Source organism: Lepisosteus platostomus, chromosome 8, assembly GCF_059453375.1.
Source record: "Lepisosteus platostomus isolate fLepPlt1 chromosome 8, fLepPlt1.hap1, whole genome shotgun sequence".
NCBI lineage: Eukaryota > Metazoa > Chordata > Actinopteri > Semionotiformes > Lepisosteidae > Lepisosteus > Lepisosteus platostomus.
In genome coordinates, this window is record NC_142618.1 from 28,582,488 (window position 1) to 28,606,850 (window position 24,363).

Sequence of the window (24,363 nt, forward strand, 5' to 3'; positions counted from 1 at the left end):
TCTGTCTGGATTATGAACATCACTTAAAAGTGACTCAACATTGCCATTTACACTGCAAACTTTGAAATTTTGGTAGCCCTATGATCTGTATGGTAATGATGTTTATTTATCTGAATTCTTTATGGACATAAATTAATCTGTATACTATACCGCTATTTACATTTGTTTACAGTAAGTTCTTACTGAACAACCTATTTTCACATTATGCAAGACTGTTCTGAAATTTGCGATACTGCATATGGTAAAAATATTTATCAGTAATACAAATATGATGAATAAGATAAAGGATCTGATGGGTCTTTAGGATCCCAGCCCTGAAGTGATCTTGATGATTACACCTAAGAATTAAATTACAGCAATCAAAGTACACTGTTAACAAAGAAGTTATCAACACAGATTACAATCCTTATTCCCTACGAATCTCTATTCAAAGCTCAGAACAGTAAGAGGGATGTCCAGAACTCAAAACATAAAGAACTCTGGGCTTCCAAGAGCAGTTACAGACAGACTGTAACAAAATTGTCCAATGTATTTGCAACTATTAATATATTAAAACTACAGTATAATGTAAAGCTACAATTAAAAACAACAAACCATAAACCATAGAACTGCACTTTTAAGAAAAGTACACACATCATAAATACTGATTTATATGAAATTTATGAAATATAATATGAAATATGAATATGAAATTTAATTTTTGTAAAAAGAAGACTTTATCAGTTTTCTGTCATTATCTTTCAACAATCTGTCACTCTCGTTTTAACTAAGGTTTTCAACCTGGAACTCTTAACATCATATTACTTTTTCAAAGATTTCTACCCAATTTATTTTGACGTTATAGTGAAATTATCAGAAACCTGAGTGTTGATCAAGAAATTATTCCTGGAACTTCAAATAAGAAATAAGAACATTTTATGAAATAAGAAGATAGTTTGGAGTGGTGTGGTGGTTAGCATTACTGCCTCACAGTGCTAGAGGCCTGGGTTCATTTCCTGGTATGTTTGCATGGACTTCTTGCAGGTGCTGCTGTCTTCTCTCACAATCTAAAGACATACTGTAACAAGTAATAGGTTTATTCCCTGATGAAAAGAGAAGAAAGAAAACACAACATTTCGGTGTACATTGGAACATGTGCATTCTTTGTGTTCTCAAAGTAAGGTTCCTTAACTCCTACAGCAGAAAGACATAAGAAACTAAATTTATCCTGAAATTTGGTTCACCCCTTCCCCCTTCTCTCAACGACTTGTTTTCTTCTAATTCTCTCTATTCATTTGTACATTTCGTTTCACACCTCTCCTCACCTCTCTCGACCTCGACCTTGATTGGCCACTCTGCCTCTCCCCTGCTCCCACCTGCTCCTCTCTCCTGGCTTTTGTTTTCCCATGCTATATTATCTTTTCTTACTGCCCTTCAGTATCTTTCTTACACCCGAAGAAGGCTACACAGCCGAAACATTGTGTTTTCTTTCTTCTCTCTCTTTTCAGCATGGAATAAACCCATTACTTGTTCCTTTGCAGCCTACACATGCTGACACAGCTAACTACCTAAAGACATACTGGCAGGTTAATTGGCTTCTGGGAAAACTGGCGCTGGTATGTGTTTGTGTATGTGTGTCATGCCATGGACTGGCCTACTGTCCAGGGTGTATCCTGCCTTGCACCTGTTTCTTGCCAGCATGAGTTCCCCACCTCCCTGCATTGGGTACAGTGGTAAAAAAATGAATGGCTGGATGAAAGAAAGTCACTGATTTATTTAACAACATATCAATAGGCAAAACATGCTTATTGTGAAAGTGATATCATGTGCTGTAGCTGCCCTTCTTAAACACCAAGCAAAACACCACTACTGATTCAAATAACAATAAAAACAGCAAGTAAAATTGTTTCATGATTAAAAAATACACGAACATTCCCCACATTTCAGTAATTCCTTCTAGTAAAATTAAAATCTTTAAATCTGTAGCACTCGAAAGGTAAATTAAATCAAGCTTGCTCAAGTATTTCTAAATCAAATTACAGTATGATTAAAAAAAAAACTCTTGATGAGCTAAGTATTAAGGATCCATTCAATTTTTTTTCTCTGGGTTTGACTGGGTCCCTTAATTAAAAAGGAAATCATTAGAAAATTGACTAGCTCAGGTGGCAAATCCCCTGTATTATACAGCAGGACTCCCAATCAGCAGATTGAAAATTTCAATTCTTGTAAAATGGGAAAGTTTGGGTTTTGGTGAATTACTAAAGTGAGTTCCTTAATGATGTCCTTTCCTTTGAAATATTGTAGTTGTGTTAGGCACAATACTTGTATAAAACTAAGAGGTATACAAACATAGGATCTATTGGTAGAGACGGAAATAGTTTCTAAATATAGTTTGCAAATCTTCATAATCAGTCTGAATGATTGGAATTATTTCACTGTCATTAAATGCAATATAATGACCATATGCAACTCATACTGTCAACCACCTCCAAGATCACCTCTGTTGCTTTGTTGATCTGCCAGCCAACTTCTAGTCTACTTTCTGTCTTAACAAACCTGTTCTTACTACCTTTTGTATATAAAAACTATTTATAATTAAGTTTAAAAGCTAATTAAACCCATTTCCACATTGAAAACAAATACCAATACAGATATATCATTATATTTATACAGATGTGATCCAAGTTCAATAATTTGAGTCCCTGAGACCCATTTTGTCATCTTCTTGTAACAGATACAAAGAATAGTTATTACAGTTCTGTCACAGGACAGCTTGCCACACAAAGTGGACAAAGCCTATTTCACACTAAGTGAATCATGTTTTTCCACCTATAAGACCCATTATTACACTCATACATAACTTTAAAAAACAAGAAAAAAAACATTGCAGTTGTGGAGATTCATCAGGTGTGCAAGAGGCTCTTGAAGATGAGTATTTCATTGCACCTTTAGGACTCTGCAATGCTCCAGTTTTCTAGAATCTTGTGAATGAGATCTCTTGGGATTTTTCAGTTTTTTTAACTTGTTTTCATATTCAAGCCACAGGCCTATTGTACCACACAGATTTTGAAATAAAAAAGTGTGGCTTATATTCAGGTAAATACAGTAATCCATCACAATCACCATTCACCAGGATAAGCAATATCCTACCCAATACCCAATAATGAGATTGGCTGAAATACTTAAAACATACTCAGTAGATGTTTTTACATTTATACTGCAAATTACTGGAGAAAAGTTGTTTAATACAATATATAACTATGTTTATAGCCAAAATATTTAATTGACAAGTGTAAGAGAAAATAGGGAAAAGAGATAGAAGGGATACATTTTGGGCTGTGAATTCTCAGCCCAAAATGTAGATCACCAAAGAATTAGCTCTTGGGAAGAAATGAAACACAGGATGTCTCAGAGGGCTTTGGGGTTTTTAAAGTGGCTAAAAAGGTTACTGCTGTTAAGAGTCAGGATAATAATTAATAATTGCTTTCAATTATATAGCACTTTTCTGGACACCCCACTCAAAGAGCTTTACAGGTAATGTGGACTCCCCTCCACCACCAATGTGCAGTATCTGTCACGAATGACCCACTGAGAAATTGGGAGGATGGACCCTGTGCGGTACCTCCAGTGGTCAGGAGACAAGCAGGTAGCTTCCAGAGCATGCGAGGGCTAGGCGGGAGACGTGGTCAGTGGCAGGTTCCATGATTCTTATCGCAAAGAGAAGGCTTAGAAATAGAAGGCAAGGTAGAAGCTCCAAAGGGCAACTAATACCAAGCAAAGTGCAGAGGGTTTTGGAGGGTTTAAATATTGTGAGAGGAGGAAGGTGCGCTGATTGATGGATTGTTGTGGTTGGCTGATTTACAGGAGAGGCTTCAGCTTTTTCCAGGCTCATCTGGCTGTTTAATGAGCACTCACAGAAGAACACTTCAGTTGTTCTCCAGGACATCAATGGTTATTTTTGCAATGTATTTTTTTTGTTCTCATTTTGAAATTAGAATGAAAAAATCAGTGCACTAAATGAACACTAACACACCAGCACAAAAACCCTGCCTGTTACATTTATATTCTTTTGCAGTAGAGGACAAAGCTCTTTTCAAGTCCCGGCTGAATAAACACTTCCAGTGTACACATGGATACATGATTTTCAGTTTTAACTGAACACTAGTGATTTTGTTTTTTCATTGTGAGATATGGGATGGTGAGTGTAATGCCATTGTTGTAATGTTTTGCTTACAAAGGAATTATTATATATCATATATATATTTCTGTTTTTCTCATACATAGCCAAGGATGCTTTCTACTGGAAAGATGATAAGCTCATTATAATTATCTTGATATTTAATGTTATTATTTATCAAGGTAATGTTGCCTGTTATTATTAATCACATATTATTAATATTATGTGTATATCACTTAATATTAGCATGTTTTTAAAAATCAAGATACCTCTCCTTGGAAACTTCTTGATTTGATGTAAAGTTTTTACATTAATATGGGTAAAATATTTTATTAATTTATGGGAAATGCAAATCAAATGATCTTTTAAGTTTAATATTTTCACTGTGCAGTACTACATTTTCAGTACTGCACAGTGAAAATATTAAACTTAAAAGATCATTTGATTTGCATTTCCCATAAATTGTACTGAAAATGTAGTACTACAGATGTATAGTCAAGAACATGATGTTTTCAAAACACCTTTGAAAAGAGATGTCAGATATTTTCTAGTGTTAGTGAAATAATTTCAGTTATGCTGCTCTCCTTGTACTGATTAAATGTGAACTCAAAAACTACAAGGCAGTTAAAAGCTGAGGTTTCCCATTACTTTTGTTTATGCAATGATCTCTGCCTCAGTATATTGCAATCAGGAGGAGGAGCAAGAATTTCATTTTATTTTCAGAGAAAGTGGTGCTTTTACTCATTGCACCTCTGTGAGACAGTCTGGCAAAATGAGTTTTTTACTCTCAGTTCTTCTTTCATTGCTGGTTTCTATTCTCGGTGGGCTTTATATCCTGGGCGCATTTCACAGAAGATGCCCTGGAGAACCCCTGCTAGACCGAGGTTCCATACCTTGGCTCAGTCATGTCCTAGACTCCTACACAGTGTGGGTACAGAAAAAGATGAGAACGAGTGGAAAGGAGATACACTTTTTAACTTTAGCTACAATATTGTGTTCAGGGCTGGTTACCTTGCCCTTTTTGGCAATTAACCAGTGAAGTCTGCAGGAAGCTTGGAGAAAGCAAATGAGAAAGACCGCATTCAATCTGATGAACTGTTTTATGAGTTCAGAAAATTTGACAAACTTTTTCCTAAGCTGGCCTTTGGAGTGTTCCTACCGAAGGAGAAAATGGAAGCAGAAAGACTAAATCGGTTGCTCAGTAGCATTTTGTCTGTACAGAATGTGAATCAAAAGTAAAATATTAGTGGCTGGATTTCAGAACAGCAGCAAGAGAGAGCTGAACATCGAATGAAAGAGTATCTGGACAGATACATCTTTTTGCTGCTCTGGGTTTCTCAAGGCAACACTGGCCTTACTGCTTTCTGGCTGCTTCTGTCCCTCATGAAGCATCCTGAAGCAATGAAGGCAATCCGAAAGGAAGTGGAAGAGGTCTTGAAGGAAACAGGACAAGAGGTAAAACGTGGGGGGGCGCTAATCAATCTCACAAGAGACGTACTTCTGAAGACCCCTGTGTTGGACAGTGCAGTGGAGGAGTCCCTCAAGCTGGCTGACAGTAGAGAGTGCAATATCCGAGAAGGGGACAGAGTTGCACTGTTTCAATATACTGCTAATCAGATGGACCCTTCTTTTCACCCTGATCCACAGACCTTATGGGCGATTCCTCAATTCATTTTTCAGTTTTTTAAATCTCCATTATTAAATATGTAGTACTGTATTTAAGTATAGTTAAAATTCTGTACTGTTAATCTTATGATGTTCAATGCTTTGAGTCCTTAAAAAGTGCTAATCAGTGCAATCACATCATTTTTTAGAGCTCACTTTTTTATCAGTTGTGCATTAAATTAATTAAGCTCTCTCTCTCTCTGCATAGAATAAGCAGCTGAAGAGATCGTACCAAAGAGACAATCTAGCCCAGCTCTGTTCTCAGAGGGAAGTACAAAACTCGTTAAGATCGGTCAACTGATCTTTGAGTATAAAACTTCTACAGTATTGTTAAGGGAATTTTTTCACCAGAGGAGTACAACACAGTCTTGTGCAGACTGTTTTATTGAGCCTCAATAAAAACAGCAATGTGTGCTGGGTCTTCCCCATGGACAGACAAACTACAAGAGTTCTTGTTAGCTGTTATATACAGTACGGACTGAGAAACAAAAGTTACTACAGTACTTCATGCTTTAACATGTGACAGGAGTTGGCTTAACTTTTAGTGCTTTCCCCTTTTTTAAGGTGTGTTTTCATTCTTTATGGCTTCCTTTATTTTCCTCCTTTAACACTTGCAGCAGAGCATTTGTTGTTGTCACATTTGTTTGCTCTAACAAATATTTTGAGATGGCCTAAGTTAACAGATCTCAGCAATCATTCTAATGATTTCTACAATATGGTTCAGTAATAATTTTGTAGTGCTGGAGATGTGCAGTACAGATATAGGCCCTACTTCAATACAACACATTATGAATATTTTCACATTGTATTCTTGAGAGTTAAACTATTATTCTAAACACATTTGATAAAGTTTAGTTCATGATAGTAGATGCATATTTACTTGTCTTTGAGAATATGAATATGATCAACTATATGAGACTCAATACATTTTATATATTTTAACTCTTAACATTATTAAATTTTTTCTTTGTAATCCTAGAGTGAATGTTCAACCATTGTTATCACAGATGATCGATTCACAAATATATTCTTTATGCATGTTTGCTATGCATGTTTTGGTGTTGTATCAATAAATTGTGTATGGTGAATTTAGAATCCATGCGTGAGGCTGTAAATTATTGTATCTGATTCTTAACAGCTGTCAAAGTGCACTCACAATTTACTTTTCCAATTTTTATTTTAGTACATTAAAAACTCTCATATCACTACACCCATGTGAATATCCCCTGTCCAGTTCAATTGCACAACTTCAATTTAGAAGGTATTTAAAAAGCAAAAGTCTCTGGTTGCCATGTTTGCCCCTTGTGGTATCTTTTTTGTCATCACAGCCAACTCAACAGGGGAAATTCATCACAAAGGTTAAGCAAGTTTGGACAAGTTTGTAATACAAGCTGTAATAGTATCTAATATACTTCCACAAGCACCAGAGAAGTCCTGTGTCTCAAACCTCAGATAAAAGGCATTCAGCTCGTTTGCTTTAGGCAGCTCATATATAGGTACTCTAGCCAACTATGTCTCCTAGAACTTTTAAAAAGTGCCTCTCTCCCCTTATAGGTTGTTGGATCTCCAAGAGCCACCAGCTCATCCACAACCGCTATACATTAGGTAGAGCAATAGTTGCAGTTTTATTCTACTAACTTTCACAACCAAGGCAGGCAATTTGAAATCCAAGGCTCAAACCGGCCTTGTAAAATAGATATCTAATGATCAACCAGAACCTTAAATCATACTGATAAGGAGCAATTGGGGCCTCAGATACATCAGTCATATCAGATGGAAGGAGGAGCAGTGGTACTTTGGGTGCCGGTTCCAATCCCGCAGCCAGGGGGAATCCTACTCCATTGGGCTCCCAAGTAAGGCTCTTAACCCAACTGCTCCAGGGGTGCTGTATAAATGGCTGACCCTGCACTCTGACCCCCAACTTCTCTCTTCCCATCTGTGTGTCTCATGGAGAGCAAGTTGGGGTATGCAAAAAGACAAATTCCTAATTCAAGAAATTGTATATGGCTACTAAAGTGATCTTATCTTATATCAGAAAGCATTGGATGTCAGTCAGAATTGCCATCCAGTTTGTATAGTGTCTCTATCTCATAAAAATCTATTTTGAATGGGACTTGTGACAGTGGAACACACCACCCATGCACTTCCCACTCAGCGGTGGGAATGTGCAGCTTCCACACCTGATGCTAATCAGCGCTGCGATTTAAGATCCCCACGCGCCTGCAGATGGCATTCATGATAGAACCGATTGTGTTCCCCCTCATCGGCGACAAGAACTAATTTCTCCACTTAGAGATTTCTCTCCTGTACCAGAGAACCGATACCTCTGCAGACGACTGAAAGTTCTTAAGACTCTATGTGTGGCTGAAAAGACATTGAAATGTAACTTAAATATCTAATAGCCAGCCACTATCTGCAAAAGGCGCTATGAGATGTCTCTAATAAAACTGATAAAACAACATAATTATGTAGTTGGCTTAAGCATATTAATACATTATGACTGTATGCTAATTGCATAGTGCCTCATAGGACTCTTATGTTATGTTAATATGCAAGCGTAGTGGTACACTGCCTTTTCATCCATTACTCTTTTGTTTTCTTTTCGTCACTTGGTTCCAGGTCTCATTCACACCCCATGAGGGACAGATAGGTCTCTGGGCGCCCACAGTCCAGGGTACCCTTTAAGCTGAAAATCAACTCTTGTGTCCTGACTCTTGATTTACTGCAACCAAGCCCTAAGACTTCCAATAATAAATTGTTATCCATCCATTTTCGAACCATTTTATGCAATACGGGGGTCACAGGGGTGCCACAGTTTATCGTAGTAAGCAACAGGTGCAAGGTGCTGACATTTTGTATGGTACACTAGTTCATTGCAGAGCAGCACACACACACATACTCCAGAGGGAACTGGGACAACTGGAGGAAACCCACTTAAACACAGGGAAAACATGCAGATAGCTGTCTGGGAATGGAACCCAGGGCTCCAGCACTATAAAGCAGCAACGCTAGCAACTGTCACCAATATACCACCCTGCAATAAATCTGATTGTTACATTCACCACCAGATGATGCTGCAGCTTCATATGATGACTTAGTCCATTAATAACATGTGCTATTTTCTAATTTCCTGGCTTTATACAACAGCAAGACGAAATAAATAAAAATATGATGTGAATCCTTAAAACACAAAATATAATCCTAAATTCTCAGTTCTTGACCCTGGAGCCATTAAATACACTAAGCTTAATTGCACAGCTTCCAACAAAAGAAAAAATCATCTCTAACACAAGAATAAAAGGTGTCATAACATTTCTTTTTCTTCAGAGGTGCAAAAACCATAGGCAATGTTTTCACAGACATAAACAACAGTAACAAAAATGTGTAAACTAGTAAGACCAGGAATTCAGGAGAAGATCACATCCGTATGGTTTTACAGAGCATGAATTGTATACAAGCATACAGTTCCTCCCCTGATTACTGCAGATGCAATCAGACCAAAAGAGCAAAATAATCAGTCTCAGTCTATTATGTACAATGGAAACAAATTCCTTTGGGATTGTAATTATTATAAGATAGGCTAGCTAGTGGTTAACAAAACCACTGGATCCTGCCATGATATTTGAATGCCTTACAGTAATACAGTGCATTAAATCAAGTTACAATCTCATTAAAATAGTTTAGTTTAAAATTAATAACTAATTTCCAATTATCACAGACCCCTTTGGCATGTGTATTTGAAAATAAAAAAGAGAGTATTTTGTACAGACAGAGCAATAGACTTGCAAGCCTAGTGAGGGATTACTTTCACATTTACTGTATATATGTGAACTCATCATATTTTCATCCTCAGATTCAGGAGAAATTAAATGGGTTAAAATTAAATTAATTTGATACTATTGAGTTTTGACTGGTTTCTTTAATAAGATTTGACATTTGAAATGATATATGGATTTTAAAGCATTTTTTCCATTTTGAACCTGTTCATGCCAAATAACCGCAAATGACATTTTGAACAATGTTTGCTTAACTTTCAGTAACCTAAGATGATTCAACATGAAATTTAAATCTTATTTGCTCACTGGTAATGATATTAGCTAATAATTCATCAAACATCAGAACTGACTGAAAAAAAACAATTTGGGTGATCTTTTGAGGTTAAACAAATTGCATGTTTTTAGAACTGAAGTGGAGAGATATTATTTCTAAACTTGAAGACTTTAATCTGTAGACCCAACTCTAAATTTTCCCCCGCCCCCTTTACTTTTAGTTGTTGACTGGCCAAAGGAAAACAGCTCTGCCTGTTTATTGCCCAATCACTAATGTAAATACTGATAAAATTCTTCAAGGCATGTTGTGAAATACTCATCTCATAATAATTGTTCTGAAAAGGTATAGTATGTAAAGGTGATTTCACTGGATTATTTCATTTCAACTACACGGTAGTACACAAAACAAGCATTGTTGTGGCATAATCAAGTCTTGAAAAACCTGGCAAAACAAGGTGTTCCAAGCACAAAATACCCTTATAAAAATACCCTTATATCGCCAGCAGCCATATCACCCCGCAACTCACAACTGGTAACCCACTGAAGCTAAGCAGGTGTGAGCCTGGTCAGTACCTGGATGGGAGACCTCCTGGGAAAAAAACTAAGGTTGCTGCTGGAAGCGGTGTTAGTGGGGCCAGCAGGGGGCGCTCACCCTGTGGTCCATGTGGGTCCTAATGCCCCAGTACAGTGATGGGGACACTATACTGTAAATAGGTGCCGTCCTTCAGATGAGACGTAAAACCGAGGTCCTGACTCTCTGTGGTCATTAAAAATCCCAGGGCGTTTCTCGAAAAGAGTAGGGGTGTAACCCCGGCATCCTGGCCAAATTTCCCATTGGGCCTTACCAATCATGGCCTCCTAATAATCCCCATCTATGAATTGGCTTCATTACTCTCTGCTCTCCTCCCCACCGATAGCTGATGTGTGGTGAGCGTTCTGGCGCACTATGGCTGCCGTCGCATCATCCACTCAAAGCGCTTTACATTACCTGGTAATGTAAAGCGCTTTGAGTGGAGTGTCCAGAAAAGCGCTATATAAGTGTAAACTATAAAAGTGTAAACATCCAAATATTCTCTGGGCTGTAGGACATAAGAATAAGAACTGTTTCATAGTGTCACAATGGTTAGCATGGCTTCAGTTTCTGGGATGCTGTCTGCTTGGAGTTTGTATTTTGTTTCCATGTTTGCATGGATTTCTTCCAACATTCAAAGGGAATGCAGATAAGTTAATTGGCTACTTGTTAAGATTGAACCCAGGGCTCCAGCACTGCAAGGCAGCAATGCTTACCATTGTACAACCATGCCAACTGAATAATAACAATTATTATGCCTGGGAGCAGCAGCCATGGGGCTGGTAAGTGTGTTGACCGGAGATTGAACTGGCAGTATAAATAGCGTGGAGAGTTTATGTGGGGCAATTGTAAATAGTTGTCAGTGTTTGCTGCTTTGTCCTTGTAACCCACCCTAAATTGAGGGTTGTCCTTGTAACCCACGTGTTTTTGTGTGTGTATGTAACACCTATGAGGAGTTTCGATGTCTGTCTGTCAAAGCCAACACGTGGAGGTAAATAAATATGTTGTTGTCGGCACATCAGGGATATGCGAGATTCATTCTATGCAAATCCTCCGGTTATTACAATTGTTTACAGTACATCATTTCAATTGACGTAATTCATTTGGCATTTACCCCTCTTTTTTCAGAATGAAATTGCTTGGGCCTACAAACACAAAAATCCGACCCTGATGATGCATGCTCACAAAATGCTTTCTAATTACACAGCTTTACAGAAATAAAGGTTTGCAAGATCATTTTTGTGACTCAACAGCTACAGAGTCCAAAGAATAAATGACATGTTGGTACTGTTAAGATGAGTTTTACAAACCTGTGCAGGTCTCTGATGCAGTTCAAGGTGAACGAGTCCAAGAAGGGCGAGTCAAAAGAGTAGTCGTTCAGTCCAAGTGTGGTCGAGTCCAGAGAGGAATTCTAGGCTAACAGTCCGAGAAGTGCGAGACGAAAGAATGGTCAAAAGGTACCAGTTGGATAGGGGTCCGATAGGCGAGGTCCAAGAGAGCAAGGTGCTGAAAGTCGTAAGTACCGAGAGCTCAGGAGGCGGAAAGATTCCTAATACCGAGCGTTGGTTTGGAGTGAGCAGAGGGTTTAAATAGTGAAGGAAAGGGTGTGGAAAGCAGATTGAATAATTTGGGACAATTGGCGCTGGCTGTGCTTGTTACAGGTACAGAGGTAAAGAACAGTTCACTACTGATATAATCAGAAGACAGATTTTGTTCTGTAATTCACATGGAGCCAGTGCATGGAAGGTGAAACAATTATTCATGTACAGTATTTTACTCTGAGCTATGATCCAAGTAGTTCTGAGCATTTTGCAATGTTAAAAAATGTTTCTATGGTATATACCCAAAAATCCATACAAATAAGAAGACATTAATAAATAAAATACACTTTTACAATTATGAGTTTTAAATGACCTCAAGATTCTTGACCTTGGATCCTCTATCCTGAAGTTCACACAATTTTCCCAAAGATACTGTTGTGTTGAGAATTAAATTCTAAGCTTCCCTTTTTTAAAACACACAAGGACCACAATGTTTGTGGTACATGTGTATAGTTTGTCCTTTTATGTTTGCTTTCTTGAGGTGGATATTATTTCCTTGCATTTGTATATCATTTGCAAGATGACTAGGGGAAGGGTCATCCAGGACAGGTATTTCAGGAACGATCTGCTCAATATTTTTTTTAAATTAATATACAAAAATAACAAGTCTCAACAAAATCAATCACATTACAGAACACAGTCCATCCTTATCCTAAATCAGAAAGGGTTTTCCAAAGTTCCTTAGCAGCATGGTAGCCCCATTTGTTGTACTCATATCTCTGCTGCCTGCGTAATTCATACCTTACACGCCCACTGATCCCTTGCACTCCCCCCTCACATCCATACTTTACCAAGTGGTTCCTACTGTCCCATAAAATCAGTTTGATTAAACACACAATGAACCACAACAGAAAATTGATCCTTTCATTCCCCTTAATCGTTTTCCAGCCCCATAAAACCACAGCCTCTGTTAGCTGGAAACTCAGCCATAACCCAGAAAATAAGACTCTATGTTTCTCCCAGACTAACTGTGCCACCCTACAGCCCCAGAACACATGTGCAATTGACTCTACCGCACCACATTCAGCCCTCGGGCACACAGACGACTTCGTCAACTTATGTTTATGCATAACTTCCCGCACCAAGAGCTTCTCCCACCCACACAACCAATTCAGGTCTTTCATACTATTAGATAAACCTTTATAGTGCAGAAACCTCCAGCGATACTCCGGGACCATTATGCCTGGGTATTCTTTTTGCACACACACCTCTCTCGCTCTTTCATACAAGGCTCTATGCCACACACACTCCTCATCCAGCTTCCCATTCAAATACTTTGTTGCTTGTTTATAAAACCACGGTGTCCTTCCCACTTTGGGCATGGTATTTGTCCACTTACACAAAGGACACACTGACCAGGAGAACCAAAGCCTTGCGAAATATAATTACTCATGTTGTAGCTCCTTATGCACAGCTTCACACACACCCACAACAAATATGGCATTTAACTTTAAAGGTAGATCCGGTACATCCCTCCCACCTTGATGACATCCTTTGTACATATCCACCCTTTTCACATACTCGTACTTTCCACACCAGATGAATTGAAACACCAACCTTGTCAACTTTTTATGATAGCATGTGGGCACAGGAAAAACATTTGCCAAAAAAACAAGCATAGGAAGTATATCCATTTTGATCACCTGTACCTTCCCAATATATGATAAACGTCTGTTTCTCCACATGCCTAGCTTTCAGCTAACCCGGTTCAGCTGTGTTTTCCAGTTGTGTAGCCCTAGCACCCCAGATCCAAATTCTACTCCTAGTATCTTTATTGGCCCAAGTTCTGCCCTCAGGGTTTCTGACACCTCGGCTTTGTTTCTCCACTTTCCAAAGATCTTTATTACGCTTTTGTCCCTATTTACCTCAGAGCCTGTCTCCCGGCCAAACTTGTCCACAGTCTCCAGGGCATACTGCAGACTAAATTCTGAACTCAGTAACAAAGTTACATCATCTGCATATGCAGCAAGCTTAACTTGCCTACCTCCACTTCCTGGCACACACAGACCGTCTACCTTACTATTAGATCTAATCATGATAAGCAAAGGCTCCACATACAGAGTATACAGCAAGGGTGAAAAAAGCACATCCCTGTCTTACCCCTCTTCCTATCCGAACTTTTCCACCCAGGTGCCCATTGATACACACCCTAAAAAACAACATTGACATAAAGTAACTTTAACCAATTAACAAACCTCGGACTCAGGCCAAACCTTTGCAGTACCAACCACAAAAAAGTGTGATGAACCTTATCAAAAGCCTTTTCTTGATCCAGGCTTACTACAAGCAAAGGCATATTTCTGTCCTCTGCCCAGGCAATTGAGTCTCTTATAAGTTTTAAGTTCCAGGAAATAGATCTACCCGCCACCCCACATGACTGATTAGGGTGTATCAATATTGGCAAAACCTTCCATAGTCGGCTACACAATACTTTAGCAAGGATCTTATAATCTACACAGAGAAGTTGGATTGGCCTCCAGTTACCCAAATCTAAGGAGTCGCCTTTTTTATAGAGTAGGGCCAGGACCCCCTGCCTCATGGATTCATTCAACCCTCTGCCTTTTAAAATTTCCTCAAACACCTCTACCAAAACTGGTCCCAGTAGGTCCCAAAAGGTCAAGTAAAATTCCACCAGCAGTCCATCAATACCCGGGACCTTGCCTTTCCCCAGGCTGCGCATGGCCTTCTCCACTTCCAGCAGCTCAAATCCTGAATCCAGTCCCTCCATCTCCTGTGCCTCCGATCTATTTACCACCAATCTAGCTATTTCTTCCATTGGTTCTATGTTTTTACTCTCTTCTTGAAAGCATGCCCCAAAATATCTTGAGACAGCTTCTACCATTCCTTCTGATGACCGAACCACCCTATCAGAGCTCACTCTAATACCTAATACCTGTGCGCAAACTTTGCTAGTTAAAGCCAACACTAACTAGCTGGCCAGTGAGCATCAGCAGCGCACCGTCGCAAGCCGCACAGCACAGCCTGGCACTGAGCCAGACAGCGCGGATTGGACAGCAACAGCCTGCAACTGTTTCTTTGTGCCCGCAGGAGATCTGAATCCCCAGAGATTGGATGAGTATTCAACTTCAATGCATTACAGCTCGAGAATTCAATTGTTATCCCAACCAGTTGATATCAATTTAATTCCTAAGAGTTATGTACTTGTTTTGAGTATCTAATGTAGAAGTTATAACCAAGTTCATTTATGAAACGGTCTAAATGAATGATATACTGAACGTATGTCCTCTTGATATATGTAACTCTTTGTAACTGACTGAATATATACCTTTTGTATTCTGATAACCCTCTCGATAAGATCTGTTAGGTTTATATGCATATTCTATGTATTAATAAATGTATCCTCGTGTATTAGTACCTGTGTGTGTGCGTTGTTTGAGTTATGTCGCATGGTTGGATTCTAAAGCCATCAAAAGAATCAATTTTGTGATTTACTGCTACAATTAATAATTGTCCCAGTAAATGCCCAAACCCTACAGAACTGGTGCCTTCAGAGAGCACACTACATTACATTTTGGCTATGGCAACGTTACACTTCTGTAACCGGCACACCTCCATGTTCTTTCTACGTGCTCTCAGCATGCAATACTGCTGATACGGCAATACGGCTGCTTTTCTGGGCTACCCATAATTGCAGTTTGTCTCTGATCAGCTGGATGTAATCGTGTTCCTGCAGAACGGCTATATTTAATTTCCAGACCCCTCTTCCAAAACATGTGCAAGAGTCACCGATTTCCACCCGAATGATTACATGGTCCGAAAACCATGTCAGAGTCACTGTGACACTTTGGATTTAAATGCCTGAGGATACAAACGTATAATCCAATCTTTTCCCCACTCCCCTAGTATTTTGCCACGTGATGGGAAAGTTTGAGAAGAAACCTTTAAAACTATCTTTTAGTTCAAAGTCACACAACAGCTGATTAATCTCGGTTGCCCCTGTTGTCAGTGCCAAAATGTCTTAATTAAAATGCCCCCCCAAAAAGACCCGCCTGTTTGTAGTGCACCAAGGCGCTAGGTCAGCAAAGAAACTCCTCCGTGCACTGCGCTCTGCTGGTGCGTACACACATATCAAACGGACTTTGGTGCCCGCCCACAATCCATCCACCACAATCACCCTTCCTTGACTTACCACAAAATACTCTGTTTCCTCCACCACCATGCTCCCGAAAACAATTCTAACCCCTGCTGAATGCACTCCCCCCACAAACTACCCCAATCCTTTGTGAACCTGTGAATGTCATATTCCCCAGCTAAATGAACTTCTTATAGGAAGCACACGTCAAACCTGTGCTTCCTCAAAGTTTCAAAAACTGCAGTCCTTTTTATTCTGTCTTTCAGACCTCTTGCATTGACCGTACAGATACGGAGACTCATGGTGGTTCCAGCCCTGTCTCTTTCTCCATGCCATCTGACTGGTCATATTTCAATCCTCTGAAATATCCGTCACAGGTGAGTACCACCCCATAGAGGGATAGTGCGATCTATCTTCCCCAGACGTTGTGTCGATGATGTCTGGGGCAATTGACTGGGACCTCAGGTAAGTTTTCTCCCTCCTCCTGGCTGAAGCTTGAGATTCCTCCTCGACAAGGTCGCCTGATTCTTCTGCTTTGACCTCCATTCCTGGCATTGGTTGATCCTCCATCTCCTGGCCTGGTCCTGGCCCTCTTCCACTGGTTCCTCCCCCACCTTCTTCTCCTCTTCCACACTAGAATCGCCCTCGTCCTCTTCCCTTCGTATTTTAGCTATCACTTTCCCAGGTTCTTACTCGCTTTCTGCCGTTTCTGTCGTCCATGTCCTGATCAGCTGGGCCTTGCCCTGCTTCCTGCTGATGCTCAACCTCTTGTGCTCCCTCATTAACTGGAGCCACACCCACTTCTGGCCTAGCCCCCTCTTCCTCTTCCTCAGAGGCCTCCTCCTCCTCTCATATTCCCATCCCATTTTTATGTTTCTCCACTTACAGCCCTTGAACAAATGTCCTTCCACGCCGCATAAAGTGCACACCTTCTTTCCACATTCCCTCGCAACATGCCCGGTCTCATCACATATCGTACACACGTTCTCCCTACACTTGGCCGCATAGTGTCCAAAGTTACGACATTTCCTACAGAACTGGGGCTGATTTTGGTAAAATAAATAGCCCCTGCTGGAACCCAAAGAAAAAGATGCTGGGGGGTGATGGAAGCCCCCTGCCCCATGTGTGTCAGATCGAAGTAGCACTCTATACTTTCTTTTCCCAGTCCAGATATTACGGCTATCCATAATTTTCTTTGGCTGACCCATGACTGAGACATGTCGTAGGAGGAAAGCCGTTACATCATCATCCCCAAGAAAGGGGTCATATAAGTGCACTATCACCACATGAACATTGTCGTTGTAGCAACCTAACACCTCATAGTCTCTCAAAAAATTCTCCTTTTTCTTGTTTGTAACTCTAACAGACGCCCTCTTATATATCTCTTCATTTCTCAAAGAAACATCAATATACTTCAAGGGTCTATTCCCTTGCACACACCACACATCATTGGACGTAAGGCCCAAAATCTCAAACAAAACATAATCTTCAAACTCACGCCGTCCAGGTGGTTCTCCCTCATGCATCCAGCAGAACCGAAAAGTCCATTTCAGCCTGGGAGCCTCCCCAGGCCGGTCATAGGAGTCAAACCCTTCCGCCATCCTGGAGGAAGCCTCCAGGCCGGCTCTCCGAAGGGTCCACTCCAATCCAAAGGCAAGAAGACTTCAAAGCAATCCCCAAAGTCCAAACAATCCAAGGCAAAGAGTATTCCACATGTAAAAACCCTATCCGAAGGTCGTCACTCCGGTAGCAATCCTCTTACCGATCTTAGCAAGATGGCCGCCAAGAAAAACCAGCTGACCCGCAGATGGAAAGGGCTTAGTCCGAAAAACAATGAGACACAGGTGAGTCTCGTCAGGAAACAAAATATAAATGCCCTGGAAACAGTGAACCAGCACGGAAGCCAGTAGGTGAATGCATTTTTGAGGAGATAGAGGAATCAGGTTAGTGTTTGTACGGTTTGAAGAATAACGGATTAATGGAAGAGATAAAGGATTACGGCTTACGGTTGGTGATTTGGATACGACGAGGATTTGTGGTACTTTATGGATTTTGGAACTCGGACTGGATAAGGATTGAGAGAATGGATTGCGGACTGGCTTGGAAGATGAACGGACTGGAGAAATGGAGAAAAACTCCACGGAAATTAAAGAAGAGAAGTGTGGTGTGAGTACTTTTGTCTCAGTTACATAAATCTTTCCCCCGGAGACGCCACAATTGGTGGAGGATTTGGGCAGCCGCTGATCGGGATTGAGAATTGTGGTAATAAAAAGTTTTTTTTTTCTCGGTTTGTGTGTGAGCTCTCGCTAAGAAAAATGGAACAACTGATACAACAATTATCACAAGCCACCCTCACCCAGTTCCAGGCTTTAAAAGAACAACAAGAAGCTATACAGGCACAGCAGGAGGCTAATAAAATTCAAATTAAGACTAATCAACGAATTATAGAGGAACAGAATTTGGTGAGAGAGGAATTGCAAAGTTTAGGAGAGGAAATAAGATGGTTCTCAGTAACAGGGAGACATCCCAGTAAGATAGAAGAAATTGGGCTTCAAAAGATGATGGAGCTAGATGATGTGGAAGCATATTTAATAACATTTGAAAGAACAGCTGCCAGGAATGCATGGGCCAGAGAGCAATGGGCAGGGAGAATGGCACCTTATTTAATTGGGGAAGCCCAAAAAGCCTATTATGATTTAATAGAAGAGGATGCTGAGAACTATGAAACTCTAAAAAAGGAGATCTTGGCGAGATTAGGGGTAACAATGGCGATACGAGTGGTCTGGTTCCATAACTGGAGGTATCAAATGGACAAGCCCACTAGATCTCAAATATTTGACCTAGTACATCTGTCAAAGAAATGGCTCCAGCCAGAAGAACTAAACTCGGGGAAAGTGGTAGAGAGAGTGGTGTTGGATCATTTTGTGAGGAGTCTGCCTCAAGAAAAGTGAGTGATGGATCCCCAGACATTAGACCGGGCGGTTGATTTAGTGGACAGACAACATGCCACTGAAGCCTTGATTAAGGAAGAAAGAGGGGAATTTCAAAAAGAGGATAGGAGAAACCCCAAGAATTTGGGGAATGAAAGGAAGTTTCAGTCACTAAAGTACAGTGATTATCGGGGTTAACCACAAGTCAAGAAATCTCTTCAGGAAAGACCGGTTCCAATGCCCCGACCATGGAGAGAAACCTGTAGATGTTTCAACTGTCATGAAGAGGGACATTTAGCCACCCATTGTCCTAATTTGTGTGAACCCATGCAAGTGGACACCAGAAAGGAAGCAAAGTGTAACTACCTCACAGGGAGCGTCCCCTCCTGTGAGGAACCCCACATTGCTAAAATCAAGATAGGGGTAAAAACATGTCGAGGCCTTGTTAGACTCTGGAAGTACGGTGACCCTGGTGACCTCTACAGCACTACCTGAAGACACTGAGATCAGGCAAGTGGAAGCGATCCCTATCACTAGTATTCATGGAGAAACTAAGGTATATCTTTCTGCAAAATTCCCATTTCTACAGAAATAGGAACATATTGTATAGTTCGACTGTAGGGGTGGTTGAACAATTGCCTTACCCTGTGGTGTTGGGACGAGACTGTCCCCACTTTCTCCAACTTTGGAATACTGTCCAGTCTGCTAGGCAAAGTCCACTCCCATGTCCTGGAGACTCGGATGACAACACAGATTCCCCTGGAGAGGCAAACCAACAGGAAGAAGGCTCTGAACTTGGAGATGAGTTATTAAATATGGATTTACTAGACTGGGAGCTACCAGAACATCGAGGGAGGTTTGGGACGGCCCAGTTGGAAGATGGAAATTTGAGACATGCATGGGGATATGTGAGAAAAATTGAGGGAAAGTTCTGTAATGATAACAGTGCCCTGAGTTACACTTATTTCATTGTGAAAAACAATCTCCTCTATCAGGTGCAGAAGAGGGATCAAGAAGAAGTGGAGCAACACCTTATTCCCCGAGCCTACCTAGCGGAACTCCTCAACTTGGCCCATAGCCAAAAAGCAGAGAGACTGCTCTCTCGATTTTTCTGGCCAGGAATATACAAGGCCATCGAGAGGTATTGTCGGGAATGCTCAGAGTGTCAGAAAACTGCCCCACCACCTTATTATAAGAATCCTTCGATTGATTTAGTGGGACCCTTGATTGAAACCACAAAGGGACATCAGTATATACTGGTAATAGTGGACTATGCCACGAGGTACCCCAAAGCCATTCCTCTGAGAGTGGCTATAGCCAAAAACATAACTAGAGAGCTAGTGCAAATTTTCTCTAGAGTGGGAATTCCTTAGGAGATCTTAACCAATCAAGGAACTTCTTTTATGTCAAAAGTCATGCAAGACCGAAGTAAGCTTTTGGGTATTCATCAAATCATAACCTCAGTATATCACCCACAAACAGACTGACTAGTGGAGCGCTTTAATAAGACCGTGAAAAGCATGCCGAGGAAGGCCATGCAAAAGGATGGCAGAAATTGGGATCAATTGCTCCCTTAAGTAATGTTTGCTGTTCGAGAAGTACTGCAGGCCTCGACTGGGTTTTCTCCATTTGAGTTATTATATGCTCGGAGACCCCAAAGCTTGTTAATTCTGGTCAAAGAGTCTTGGGAGCATCAACCTTCACCATTACAGACTGTCATTGAACATGTGGAACAAATGAGGGAAAGAATAAACATTGTTGTTCCCATTGTGAAGATAATCTGGAGAAGGCCCAGGCGCAACAAAGGCAGATTTATAATAGGGGAGCTATTGGGCGAAAATTTCAGCCAGGGGACAAAGTATTGCTATTAATCCCGACCCCGGAAATGTAAATTCCTGGCCTACTGGCAGGGGTCTTATGAGGTGGTGGAAAAGGTGGGTCCAGTCAAGTATAAAGTTAAGCAACCTGACAAACGACGACAGCATCAAATCTACCATTTGAATTTATTACAACAGCTGTCTGAACCTTGCCAAAAATGTTTGTTTTGGAAATCTCCAAACAGCAAGTCAGTAGCCTCAGCAAATCCTTTTTTATTACTTCTCTATCCCTGAATCAGTTTTTGTGTTTAGCCAGGACATAGTTCACAAGGAATGAACGATGAAATTATTGCTGGTTTCCCTCTTATATTAAGCCTCGTGAAAACCGACTGCTGCTAGTTGAGATTTAAACTTTTTCCACTTTTCTTTTCCATAACTCACTTTTAGCCGGAAAGTCCACATTATGTTTTGTGTGCAGTTTTGAAATGTTGGTCTATATTTCCCTTTTTTGCGTAGATGCTTGTGAAGTGGGACATGTATATATCTCACTTATCCAGCATCACAGTATCATCACTTAAGCACATTGTGAGAGGTGTTGATGGGGTCTGTTAATTTAGCCTTAAACAAAAGTTATGCTAAGATGCCATAAAGCTGACTTGCTTTAGCAGCCCCAGTGACTTAACAATACATAATAAAAGTTCCTAGATGCACTGCACTGGTTAATGTGTTGCAGCCGTCCACTAAATTATATCCTGCTCTCCCACAGGGGAACCGACAGGCAGGTAACGACAATGATTGGGATAAATTCCAACATTTGCCGTATGGACACGGAAGGTCTGATTGGCATGACACTTGGTATGAGTATGATAACGATGGATCAAGGTCTCCCCTATCAGAGGGAGAACACCCGTAGATCTGTACTCACACCCAAAGTGGGAAAGGACTTGAGGTAGAAGGAGCCGCCGCTGCTGATGACAGAGCTACCCGAACTCCGCCCTACCCCCCGTCGAGGGGTTCTACTCTCGCACCCTCCTTCCCTAACCCCCCCATATGATCAAATCTAAAACCAGAAGATATTGACCGGTGGGCTAAATAAGTACTGCACCCGAAATCAGGCACGCAGCGGACCTGGAATCGTTCCAGGAGTTAAAAGATACTTATGGTATCACTACCCTGACTGCCGCTATGATCCTCCGAAGGACAGGGGAAAAGCATGTCAGAGAACTTAAGTAATTGTGTGTTGATAACGGCAGGGGAGTGGGTTTGGTGAACAACATTACCCACCAAAAACAGATTGGAAAAGATATCTGCTTGTCAGCAGAAAGAAAGTGAGGATGTGGCTGATTTCACTGACCGCTTTGTCACAGTCTGGCTGGAATGCTCGGGACTTAGTGACGCAGATGATGGGAATAGCAACGCCTCTGCTGTGATTAAACAGATTTATTTGAGCGGCCTCAAGCCTGATATAGCCAAAGCCCTTCAGTTGAAAGAGCCCGAAACAGGGCAAGATAAGCTGGGTGAAAAGGAACTTAAGTTACAGTGTACAATTAATGGGACTCAAATGTTTCATTTATGGGACACTGGGGCTCAATTATCTTGTTTATCTGAACACTCAGCTAAACGGTGTGGTGTAATATTCACAGGGAGGGAGCTGGAGGCCACTGGTGTAAGGGGCAATAGAATAATACTCAAAGAGACTCAAAAACACAAGATTAGACTAGGAGATGGAGAAGTAACATTAAACGCCATCATGTGGGTAGAACCTACCCCAGATCTTTTGGGGTGGGATGCTCTGAAATATCTACAAGGAATTTACATTAACTGTACATGAGGAGAGAGTGGATGTAAACATCTGGTCCCTCCAGAAGGATGAACTGAAAGGTCATTCAATTTGAACTAAGGATGAATGTGGGCTTCTGGATATGGAACCCTCCACATTTACTGGGAATTCCCAGCTGTACACAAAACCATATAAAATCAACAAAGTTTGACCAGTGGAACAAAAACTATTAGCTCAAGGCATTGTTCGAAAAACACATAGTACAAGCAACAGCCTAATATGGCCCATCAAAAAGGCCAGCAGAGCAATAAATCAATCGCCTCACCCCCTTAGTAGCAGATCCCTCTGCTATTTTTCAACTGCTGACACCAGAACACCAGGTGTTTTTGGTAATTGACATGGCTAATGGGTTCTGGTCCATTCCTCTACATCCAGAGGTGCAAGATTGGTTCGCTTTTGTTGTAGATGGAGAACAATATACTTGGACCAGGTTACCACAGGGGTTTCATAACAGCCCTACCGTGATTTGAAACAAGCTCTGTTACAGACTCCTGCATTGGGGTTTCCTCAGACAGATCAACCTTTCTACCTCTACGTAAGTGAAAAAAATGGATTCTGGGCAGCTGTACTAACGCAGGAACATGGGGGTATGGGGGGAACCCGGTTGGTGCACTAGACTAATAGACTATTGTTCAATGCCACCCTGTAAAGGGAAAACAGGCCTCCTGGTGATTGTGGACCAATTTTCTTGATGGATGGAGGCTGTCCCAGTCAAACGAGAGACTGCTCTGACAACTGCCAAATATCTTGTGACTGAAGTAATTCCCTGATGGGGACTCCCATGTTGCATAGACTCAGACCAGGGCACATATTTTACTGGAAAAGTGTGCCGGGTGGTGGCAGACCTACTGGGAATCAAATGGGACCTGCATTGCCCTCATCACCCTCAGTCCTCCGGCATGGTGGAACAGGTGAACCGAACTTTGAAAGACAAATTGACAAAGTACCACCTGGGAGGAACCCCTTGGGTGGATGCATTGCCTGCCGTTCTGTGTAGCATCCGTGCGGGGACAAATTGAACTGTGGGGCTGAGCCCTTTTGAGGAGATCACGGGGCGCCCCATGAGACTGAGTGACTCCCCAGGACATGACGGAGTAGACTTGAATGTACTACAGTAACTGATTCTTTGTTACAGTATTGCAGTTGCTGACAGAAGCCACCCAAGGTGCCCACGAGCAGGTCCTGGAGGCGTGGGGACCACCACCTGAAGGAAGGCATGACCTCATCGCAGGAGAGTAAGTGTGGATCAAGAAATTTCCCTCACAGGTTCTCCAGCCAAGGTGGGATGGACCCTACCAGATCCTGTTGTCAACCGATTCTGCAGTTTGAGTGGAAGGAAAAGATTGCTGGATCCACACATCACACTGTCGACGAGCCTCATCTCCTGCACCAGACACAGGATGAAATCATTACTGTTGATGATGTTAATGGTCTCTGTAGGGCTATGTCTTATGAGGATTAATGAACAGCATTCCCATAAAGGGGAACATGGGGTTAATTTCTTTTTATGCCTGTCATATTTGACAGCCAAAAAATCGAACCAGAGTGCCTGCTGGGTATGTACTGCATTACCAAAATATGTACAGGGAGGACTTCCTATGGCGGTCATTCCTTGGCGTCTCGTGGAGGTCATAGGTATGA

The 24,363-nt window shown here is 41.1% G+C and overlaps 1 pseudogene; it reads left to right on the forward strand.

Annotated features, from left to right (window-relative positions):
- The first annotated feature begins 4,704 nt into the window (after positions 1–4,704).
- LOC148657162 (7-alpha-hydroxycholest-4-en-3-one 12-alpha-hydroxylase-like) lies at positions 4,705–5,858 on the forward strand (annotated as a pseudogene).
- The last annotated feature ends 18,505 nt before the right edge of the window (positions 5,859–24,363 follow it).